Raw genomic sequence first — 11,875 nt, 5'->3', positions numbered from 1 at the left:
CACAAATAGTATTTTAAAATTACATTTAATTTTTTTTTTACTCTTTAATTTTCTATTAATTTATTCTTCATTTTTGTCTATGCTGTATTATTCCACCCTTGATATTACATATTATTCTTTTGTTAACCTATTGTTGTTCAGTTATTTATTATGGTATTATTCATATTATACAAATAATTTTATACTATTATAAATCTATTCTATCGAATATGTTATTGTAGCGTTGTACTCGCTTTTCATATTATTCACTTTACGTTAAGTTGAACTACATGTACTTTTTAATATAACATATCACTTTTCTAATGTGCACTGTATCAGTTCATATTTTCATTTTCACTGGATCCATAGCCTCATCAGTTACATGTGTTATTATATGAGTTCATCTGTAGGCTATAGTGTCACTTTTTGATTTGTATTTACTTGTTTTATTAAATTTTCTCAACAATAGTAAATTATTAGTGATTAAAGATGTATTAATTAGATTTTATCACAGAATTTCAAAGGGAATGAGCTGTGTTCTGATCTGAGGCACGAAAGAGAGAAAAAAAGAAATAAAAATGTTAGGATTGAACACAGAGAAAGCAATAAAACAACTTAATTTAATTTAATGTATATTCAAATTAAATTACATGCATATGTCACAGTTATACTAAATTAACATTAGAATTGTAAACCGAAAATAATCAACGAAATCAAGAAGTTAGACAAATGTGAGCTATCACAATTCCTTACGAAAATTAATAATTTTCCAAACCTAACTAAATAACTGGAGGCAAAGTTTTTAACTGCACGTAGATCACAAACCTGAAATCGATTGATAAATGTGAACGTTATCGTGTTTTTATTCAGAAAAAAACCGCAGCTCCCCGTTTACGTCCATGTATTTTTAAGGCAGTCTTGCCCTCACTAACATGGCGGCGGCGTTCGACGTATCGCAGCAACGGCTCAGAGCGGCCAATGAGGCGTCTAGTTATTTATATGTCTATGCTACGAACACCCAAACTGACTCAAATGATTCGCGATCCCCAAACTGACTCAAATAATTCGAACTCGCTCCGAACTCCCGAACTGACTCAAATGATTCGCGATCCCGCTACGAACTACCGAACTGACTCAAATGATTCGCGATCCCGCTACGAACTACCGAACTGATTCAAATGATTCGCGATCCCGCTACGAACACCCGAACTGATTCAAATGATTCACGATCCCCAAACTGACTCAAATGATTCGCGAACTCGCTCCGAACTCCCGAACTGACTCAAATGATTCGCGATCCCGCTACGAACTACCGAGCTGACTCAAATGATTCGCGATCCCGCTACGAACTACCGAACTGACTCAAATGATTCGCGATCCCGCTATGAACACCCGAACTGATTCAAATGATTCGCGATCCCGCTTTGAACTCCCGAACTGACTCAAATGATCCGCGAACTCGCTCCGAACTCCCGAACTGACTCATGATTCGCAATCATTTCAGAGCTGTAACAACAATACTGTGAAACCATGTTATGTTTGCTTAAAGTTATCATACCATCAAAATCTCATACCGGCCCATGACTTATAAATATATATATTCCATTTGTTGTTATTAACATGGAATGCATTAAAAATTACATCAAGGTTTCCCAAACTAGGGTTTGTGACTTTAATAAAAAGCTAATTAATTAAATCATAAAAAATGATACATTAAAATAAATAATTTTAAAACCAATCAAAATAAAATAAAATCTTACTAAAAAAGTTTAACATTTCATTTGTTTACCTGCATGTCATGTGGACATAACCAACATCAGAGAATCATGAACATGCAAATGTGATAATTATTAAAATATATTTTTTTAATCCCAGGGGTACTTCAAGTAAATATATTTGGTGAAAGAGGATCAGATGACAAAAGTTTGTGAATTTGTGTGTTTTAATGTGTTTGAAAGACAAATATCTTCCAAATACACAATAACACATGGTTAAATAATCAACAGAGTGATTATTTAAATAAAATCAATGTGTTCATCAGTAGTTGATGCAATGTTGAAACACTTCTTAAACCTGAAATGATTTTTATAAATCAATCTTCAAATGCTGTCACTGACAATGCAATGCTGCAATTTAGAAATAACTGGAATAACTACTAGGGATTTCACTGTTATCATATTTTTCTTTGTTTCACCAGTTTTCATATTATAGACAGACTGAGTGCATAAGTCTTTGGTGTTATTTTATATAATAAAAAGCCTAATAAATCAGCACATTACATGAGATTAAATAAACCATGTGTATGAGTCCACATTCTGTTGCTTTGTGTTTACTAGTGAAAGAGCAATACCTGAAACACAAAAGTACATTTCTCAAATAACAACAAACTTTACGATTATAATTTAGAGCAAAAATAATTCTGATGGGTTTAGCCATTACACAACCTGACTAAAATGCTCATACATTTCATTGTCTTACACTTGACTAAACAAAAACAGGACAGGGTTGACTAAATATGATTACTAAAATATACATTTGAGTAAAACTAAGACTGAATTAAAAAATGGCTGCCAAACTTAATCCTGCTGTGCGGTTAATTAATAATAATCTTACTGCTAAAATGTCAAGTTTTCATTGACAAAAACTAGACTAAAATGTTGAGACTTTCAGTCGACTAAAACTAAACAGGATAAGGTTGACTAAATATGATAAAAACTAACAAGGACATTTAACTGGTTCCTACATTATATTTCTCTACACTTCTTCTGATCTCACACACTATTTAGGATGATAGTATGAACATTGAGACACAGGGCATGTCTTTATAAATGGAGAACTGAATCATTGACTCAAATGATTCAAAATTCACAAACACGAATCCTTCAGTAACGAAACACTGCTGTGTGTTGCTCAGAGAAGCGTTTTCATTAACCAAATGGAGCAAAAACAGTCAACTTAGACAATATATCAAATATAAAACTAAAATGTATATGAACTACTTGTTTTAACACTTAAAAATGTCAAATTTTCAATTGTGGTTTCCAGGGAAAACTTCACTCTATAATTTAACAAATTTGCAAGGTAAAAATAAAGCACCACTGAACTGAGTTGAACTGAATGTGTTTTAGTTTTGTGTTTTATATGAAACATGGTTTATCACAGACTAATGAATAAATGCTGTTATGATAGTTTGTAATGTCACAATAACTGATAACCGTGTTGTTTTCTGATCTTGACAGCAATAAAATGATCTTAATGTGTCAATGAACAGATCTGAAGTCATCAGTGTAATGAATGAGCTGAAAACAGGATCTATTATCATGAAATAAAGAGGATTTTGATCAGCTGATAATATTGATGAGTCTCAGACTATAAACACTCATTAAACAAGACATTCAGGATCAGCAGCAGATCAGCTCACTTTATTCTGACTGTTTGCTGAGAGAAACACATCTTTATCAAACATTGTGATTTGTCCTTATGAACCTGAACACATTTCTAATGTTATTTACCGCATTCATAACATCAGAGTATTTACACATCTTACAGTTCTCTATGTAAAGAGTTCGCTCAAAACAAAAGGTGTAAAGAGGATTTTACAACTGCGTGAAGATAGCAAACTACTCACCTCAGAAAACCGCCAAACTGAAGGAGAGGCATCCAGCTGCAGCCCCGCAGACTCACTTCTTGCTAGACACCAGTGGCTGGACACCAGTGGATGGACAGCAGACGTCATTTCCGTATCGTCATTCACTTTTCAATTTTAACACGCCATGTAGATGTCAGCGGTAAGAAAAAAAATAATAAACTGTTGATGATTTATAGGTCATGTCAGAATTCAAATGCACAAACTAGCTAGTTAAAAAAAAAACGTCTTGTTTTCAAGGTACTGTGTCGTGTTTTTTAAAGGTATAAGTGAACTCTGGTGTGCCTCAATTCTAGAGCTAACGTTAGGTTGCTACAATAGATTTTCCAATTAAATAGTTCTTTGAGTGGTATGATTTAATATTGTAAACATGTTTTTTATTCACTTGGATGTGTGAAGATTGCACCCAGTTAACGAGATCTCTTAGAACAGTCTTGGTAGAGAATAGTCTAAAATGCTAGGTTGTCTATGCACACGAGAGTTTGTTAGCTAACTATGTTTTTTTGTTTTTTAGTTGAAGTAGTACTTTTCCCTATGCAGGTGTAAATGCCTGATGTTTAATATGTTTATGATGATGTTTAAAGCGCTTTGGTGGCCATGGGTCTGTCGAAAGTGCTATATAGCCTAAATGCAGTCCATTAACCATTTTACATATTTTGTATAGGAGAATGTTAGCATTTATATAAGTTTTTTTTTGTTTTTGTTACTACACAATTTTTTACAGTCCATCTACCACACACAACTTTTTACCTACATTGTTCAATTCCTTTTCTTTTTTTTTTAAAGTTATTAATTGGATTTTAACTCTTATGAATTATAAGGTACTACCGGTATTTCATATGTGTCACTATACTTATTACGTAAACAGTCTATTAATACTACCCTCTTCTTTAAGGCAAATCACATTAGTGTGGGTAAAGGGACGGAGCTACCACCAATACAGAAATACACAGAGTGCTGCAGCCGGTATCACTGCCCGCTGTGCAATTCAAACACAGTGGGGTACTGTGGAAACGGAAGACGTGGAGACCTGCGAGGGTTTTATATAGACCCTGAATTTCGTGAGCATTGCCCAGACTGCCAGTTTTAGGGGGCAGGAATGAGGTGTGGTGTGCACAGTGTGCAATAGTTTATTTGGAACTGTTCAGGTTTTATTTTCTCTTGAAATAGGGACTTCCCTCACAACCTTACGGGCCTGACTGTGGCATCTTCATCCTGATGGTCAGATTTGACAAATTTTACTAATTAGATTGTGTAATTTCAAATAAATATTGCAAAACCATGAAGTGTTTATTTGATCTGGATTGTTTGGTAAATTGTCTGATCATGTGAATCTACGTATATTTTAAAAACAGAAGTGGTTACATTTACAAAAAAAAAGAAAAAAGAAGAATTGAATATCCAAATGGGCAAGGCAAAAAACTGTGGTCAATTAACATGTACAAGTCTGTAGTATTGACAAAACGTTATAGTCCATTGATCTAGGCTGAATTTAGGTCACAAAAAATAGTGATATGATCTGAACAATATATATTTTCAAGGTGGTTCTTGTGAATGCAGTTTGCATGAATTATTGATGTAATAATATTAAGTATATTATTGAGAATTGTTTTATGTAAAGAGATATGATAAAGATAATATTTCAATTTGCACACAGTTTTTATATTATATATTTTAAGTCATAAGAGTAAGGACAATACGGAAAATACGTGTGCAATTAAGCCTGCAAAGAATGCTGTCTATCCACTGGTGAAAACAGAAAATAAATATGCTGTCTATCCATGGGTGAAACTATAAAATAAATATATGTCTATCCAGAGGTGAAAATATAAAATAAATATACTGTCCATCCAGAGGTGAGAACTAAATATGTTGTCTATCCAGAGGTGAGAACTAAATATGCTGTCTATCCAGAGGTGAAAATATAAAATAAATATATCTCAATCCAGAGGTGAAAATAGGAAATAAAATTGCTGTCCATCCAGTGGTGAAAACGGAAATTAGCGGCGAAACGGAAATGACGTAGGCGGTCTATCCACTGGTGTCCAGCCAGTCATAGACATATAAATACCTAGACGCCTCATTGGCCGCTCGACCGCACGTCAACGTCGCCGCCATATTGGAGCGGGCAACTCTCATAACTCTCACATCAGGACAGAAGAAAACATACGTTGCACAACGTTTTTTAAACAGAAACGGTGATGCGTTGAACACACTGTTCTGATGATGCAAGAGTTGCAACTATGGCAGCTGAGAAGGCCATTCTTTGTGTTTCCTTACCTAATTCAGATTAAAACACATCTATTAAGCCTCACATACTGACTTTATTTGTAGTTCATACGGTTTTAATACCCTGTATTTTCCTTCTCATTTTTAGGAAAGCACTTAATTACCACTGTTTATTTCTATACCAAATGTCATACACTTGCAATGAAGCTAAAAATATAAACAACTACATCATTATGTTGATATCCTATATTTTTAAAATATAACTTACGACAAACATGTCTTCTAATATCCTCAGTTGTTGCGTATACCGAGCTGCAACGAACACATTTGTACATTATTTTCCTTGAAGACATTGTGCGAGGTCACTTTAAGACCGGGTGCTTTATATACATGTTGCTGCTGATTGGACTGCAGTTCTGACACACCCACCAAACAAACAAGAGAAAACGCATCTTAAACCCTGTTGCACACCGGTGCACGCCGTTTCCAGGAAACATGACGTTCATCACGGAAACCGTAGCAAAACGTTGCGCACCGTTTTGAAATTGAACATGCCCCTGACTCATCGACAGATTGGACACCTACAAACCATCACACGATAATAAAAACAGACTCCGAAGTGCCGATCTGAATCAACCTAGTCGCGAACAGGCTCCGAAGTGCCGATCTGAGTCAACCGAGTCTCGAACATGCTCCGAAGTGCCGATCTGAATCAACCGAGTCACGAACAGGCTCCGAAGTGCCGATCTGAATCAACCAAGTCGCGAACAGGCTCCTAAGTGCCGATCTGAATCAACCAAGTCACGAACAGGCTCCGAAGTGCCGATCTGAATCAACCGAGTCGCGAACAGGCTCCGAAGTGCCGATCTGAATCAACCAAGTCGCGAACAGGCTCCTAAGTGCCGATCTGAATCAACCGAGTCGCGAACAGACTCCTAAGTGCCGATCTGAATCAACCGAGTCGCTAACAGGCTCCGAAGTGCCGATCTGAATCAACCAAGTCGCGAACAGGCTCCTAAGTGCCGATCTGAATCAACCGAGTCGCGAACAGACTCCGAAGTGCCGATCTGAATCAACCGAGTCGCGAACAGGCTCCGAAGTGCCGATCTGAATCAACCTAGTCGCGAACAGGTTCCGAAGTGCCGATCTGAATCAACAGAGTCTCGAACAGACTCCGAAGTGCCGATCTGAATCAACAGAGTCGCGAACAGACTCCGAAGTGCCGATCTGAATCAACCGAGTTGCGAACAGGCTCCAAAGTGCCGCCCAACATACATGGAAAAACAAACCACTGTTTCAAAATGTGTGTTTTCTGCATCAGTGTGTTTAATGTGCATTATAGAACAAAATGTCAAGCATCGTCAAGTATTTTACATTATTTGACTCATTAATTGAATAAAATAGAAAATCTTGAGGCAAGCGGCGGGGAATTAATATTATTAGTCAGGTTTTGTCTTCACAAATAAACCACTCTATTCCCAGAGAAAGGCAGAACTGAAAACTTAAATAAAATGTGTTTCTTGAGCTGAGATTGATTCAGAGGATTTTCTATATATATATATGTGTGTGTGTGTGTGTGTGTGAGTACATGTATATATTATACTTAAGGAGCTCATTAATTAAACTGCAGTTCTGACACACCCACCAAACAAGAGAAAACGCATCTTAAACCCTTTTTATAGTCCAAAAAATACGGTAGTTGGACAAGTTAATAAATTACATTTGAGAAATTGATTTGCGTCATAGTGCCAAAGGGGCACCGTCTTAATACGGCCCTGGATGTCATACCTTGGAAAATCTGCTGTTTGAAGGCACTGCACAACCTCACTAAGATTATTTACAACTCGATGATCGACATCGGAGTTTGTGACGGCTGCAAAATATCCAAGTGTATCCAAGATAGATTCAACTCAAAGCAAAATGAAGTCATCATCATCATCATCATCATCATCATCCGAAATGTTTGCTAGCTGGTTTAATTCTGCTGGCCATAACCGCCATTAGCTCCTCCATATAACAGCATAATTAAGCCACACCCACTCATTAACAGAATTTGCATGCAGCTGTCTTTGGAAAATGAAAACGAAAATGAAAACTGTGAAATAAAAGAGGAATTAAAATTACAAGTAAAATTTACATTTAAATGTGAATTGTGTCTATTATTTCGTGAGCATTAATAGATCTTAACATCTGGTTAGATGTTAACTGCATTTTGTTGCCTTGTACATGTGCAATGACAATAAAGTACAATCTAATTAAATCTAATCTAATACACACCCTAATAGAGAGGTATATACTTTCCAATGCTCTGGCTTCCTTAATGGACTTTAAAATCTGAAATATCTAACTCAATACGCATGATCATAAAGTGGAAAATTATAAGATTTGACAAAATAATAAGAATTTTCCAAAGACATTGCACAGTTATGAGTTACTCCATTTAGTCTAATGAAGTTAACGCCACGTTAAAAATGTGATTTCCTGAATTCAGATCATTGAAGAGGATTTTGTTAACATCAACATTACATCTAAGACAAAGAAAACAGACAACACCAAGCTGTTTAAATAAATGATTAGAGAAAATATTACACACAGAACTACTGTTTTTAATAAACTGTTTTAATGTATTTTAAAAGTACTGTTGAGAATTACATGAAAATGAAGAGAAGCACAATTTTAACTTGTTTATACTTCTGTAGGAAAAGACACAAAGTCTGATAAAAACAACCTTTTCTTCAAATAGTGAATAAAATGAGACAAAAAGTGAATAAAATGAGACAAACAGGGAGTAAAAGGCGCAGCATTTCTAAACACTGAAGCTGTCAGTCAGTTCAGCACAAACACACTGTGTGTGAAAACTCCCGTTTTAATCAATTCATCTGTCAAAACTGCACAATCCAGCTTTTATTGACACTGTGTTTCTGCTTTGTTTGTTGTAATGAGAGGATTTGTGATTGCTAGCAACAGACAGACACATAGCTAACTTACTATAGAATTAAATAGAATAACAATGTGTAGAAAATGTAAGAGAGATCATGGACATGTTTTAAGTAACATGGAAATTTGACACATTGTAGATTTGCTTTATATCTTGACACATGTAAGTGCTGCACTTGACAATCACATTTAAACATTTGAATCATTATGAATAAGTTTAATAGAAATATTATTAAACTGAAGACAGACAGACTCATCTGAGCTTCTTCCTCCTCTGAAGTATATGAGGAAATCTTGAATCTTCATCAACACTGTAAGGAGAGAAAAAAATTGAGTTAAAAAGTGCATAGATATTTCTAAAACAGTATTTGTGTTTTAAATACATTTATAGCTTTAATACATTAATTCCATTCATATGTTTGTCTGTTTGTGTCTCTATTGAGTCAATATAAAGAGAAACACACACTAACGAGTGAACAGCAAATATAATAAATGACAAGGAACAAACACAAATGTGATTTAGTCTTAAAACACAAATCATACAGTTAAATGTGTCACTAGTTAAAGCTGTTTGTCTCTAGTTTAAACATGTTTGTGTTGGTCTCAGTAAATAAGTGAAATGATTGCACAGCTCGCTGGAATACTGGATTCTGATTGGTCAGTCGTGACATTCGGAGGTGTGTTATTCATTAGGTGTGTGTCATTAGCAGCAGAATAACACACAGTCATCAGTATTTGAGTCGGGCGTTTCTTTGACTTCTCTCGTATCACAGCACCGCGCTCTCACTCGTTTCATTCAAACACAACTGCTATTAGCTTGTGCCTCAGTTACTGACTGGATTTACCCTCAAACCAAACCACAGGAGATTCCTGTTAATAGTAGACTTGAGGAGACATTGTTCAAAGTGTGTCTTGTTGTTCAAGTTGTTGCTAACTGAGCAGAAGTGTTTAGCTGAATCTAAATTGTGTCTAATTCTTCACTTGTGTGTCAAGAAAGCATATAATAAGTGTGATAATGCAGATGCAGCCGGATGTTATCACAGAATAAGTCTCTTCAGGAGGACACAAGTCCTGATCACCCTGTCGGGTTTATTCTGTGATAACAAGCGGCTGGGGGGACATTATCTCTTACAGAAAGTAAGTGTAAAGTAATGTGACGTGTTGCTTGTCAAAGTAAAAACACACAAGAGACAGAGACATTGATCATGTGATGCTGGACGACTGTGAGCTGAAGCTGAATCTGCTCTGATTTTACCAGCGTTTTCCTACAATCTGAACAAATCTATTTCAAACTCGAATGATTCACTATTACTGATCTCATTAATAAAGCAGCTGTTGCTGTAGAAAGCTGTGACAGTCTGCTTTTCTTCTCTTTCCTCCTTTGTGTTCAACATTTTTATCAACTTTACATTTCATTCAGACACAAACCCTTTGAAATAAAGCTTGATGATCATTTGATAAACTCTTTTCACTAATATCTGAAAGTATATATTTGTTCAGATATCAGAGGTAAATTAATCTCTTTAATATCACAAAGTGAAGTTTACTCACCTCAGTTTACAGTTTGAGTCTCGTAGCACATCAATGAGCTTCTGCTTTGAGTCTCCAATCATATTATATCTCAGATCAAGCTCTTTTAGAAACTGCAGAGCTTTTGTGTTTGTCAAAGACTGAGTTAAAGAAGAAACATCTGTAATGTCACAGTAACGAAGACTAGAAAGAGACAAACAGAGGAAGAGAGATCATCTTACAAACAAATCATTAAGATGAAGAATCTTTCACAAATATAATGTGAACACATTCATCATGAGATATTGAGTATAAAGTGTTTTGTTGAACTCTTATGTGCTGTTCGTTTGGGGACGACACTCGTGCTGTTTGGGCTCTCCAGAGAACACAGCCAACAGAGAACACGGACCAAAAGGACATTTTGTTACAAAATGTGTCATTTATTAATGTTTTTAAACCACATTTGTGTAATTCTTTAAGGATTTATGGTATTTTTTATATTTATAAAATTAAATTAAATGTGCTGGTTGTTTTTCTAATGTTTTTTCACACTAACACACAACCAGATATCAATCCAATTTAATTTTCTATTTGTAGATCTACCAAGTGTTGACAACCGTACAAAGTCTCATGTCATTTAGATAAAGGGAACATTTGTTTTTATTTCAGCAAACATCATTTGGGGTCTCAAAAGACCTTGAACAGCACATAAGAGTTAAACAAAGTGATTTTCATCATTTTGATTCTTGTCTGTGAATGTTACTGACCTCAATCTCTCCAGTTTACAGCGTGAATCCTTCAGTACGTCACATAAGTGATTCACTCCTGTGTTTTTTATTTGATTCCTGCTCAGGTCCAGTTCTCTCAGGTGTGATGGGTTTGATTTCAGAGCTGAAGTCAGGATGAGACACTGTTTCTCTGTAATACTGCATCCACACAGACTGAAGACAGAAAGAGAAAACACAATGAATCAGACACGTTATGTTCATGTGTGAGTAATTCATCATGTGTTAACACCATACAGTGTAATAATTAATAAAACATTGCCAAAAACCTTATTATATGACCATAAACAAAAACAGAAGAAAAAAGATGAACAAAGTAGACACAGGATGAACTACAGAACATTAATAAAATAACATTAAATGTGAGAAATCAAGAAAATGTAAATATATTTTTAACTTTTTTTTGTAATTGTCATTCTTTACTGTACATGTCTGAGTGAATAAAAATATTATAAAAAATAATAAATTTGGTCCATTAATGAACTGGATTACTGTGATCTCCGGTGACTGACTGAGATGAGACCCTCGAGCAAGAACTGAACCACAACTGCAGATGTGTGTGTGTGTGTTTGTGAGTGTGTTCACTGTGTGTGTGTATGTGTGTGTGGGTGTGTGTGTGTTCACTGTGTGTGTGTATGTGAGAGAGTGTGTGTTTTCCAGGTGTGTGTGTGTTCACTGTGTGTGTGTGTGTGTTCACTGTGTGTGCGTATGTGAGAGAGTGTGTTTTCACTGTGTGTGTGTTCACTGTGTGTGTGTGTGTGTTCACTGTATGTGTGTATGTGAGAGAGTG

General features: G+C 35.5%; 1 long non-coding RNA gene across 1 annotated transcript; it reads right to left on the bottom strand.

Moving 5' to 3' along the window:
• Positions 1-2,143: 2,143 nt before the first annotated feature.
• On the bottom strand, positions 2,144-10,394 carry LOC113076584 (uncharacterized). Its single transcript, XR_003281207.1, has 3 exons — positions 10,343-10,394; positions 3,608-3,732; positions 2,144-2,329 (listed from the first exon to the last, which is right to left on the bottom strand). It is a non-coding gene; the product is annotated as an uncharacterized LOC113076584 (long non-coding RNA).
• Positions 10,395-11,875: the final 1,481 nt, after the last annotated feature.

The sequence above is a fragment of the Carassius auratus genome, unplaced genomic scaffold (genome assembly GCF_003368295.1).
Source record: "Carassius auratus strain Wakin unplaced genomic scaffold, ASM336829v1 scaf_tig00020785, whole genome shotgun sequence".
In the NCBI taxonomy this organism is placed as follows: Eukaryota; Metazoa; Chordata; class Actinopteri; order Cypriniformes; family Cyprinidae; genus Carassius; species Carassius auratus.
Note: the sequence above shows the minus strand (reverse complement) of the source record. Positions and strands in the feature narration are given on the sequence as shown.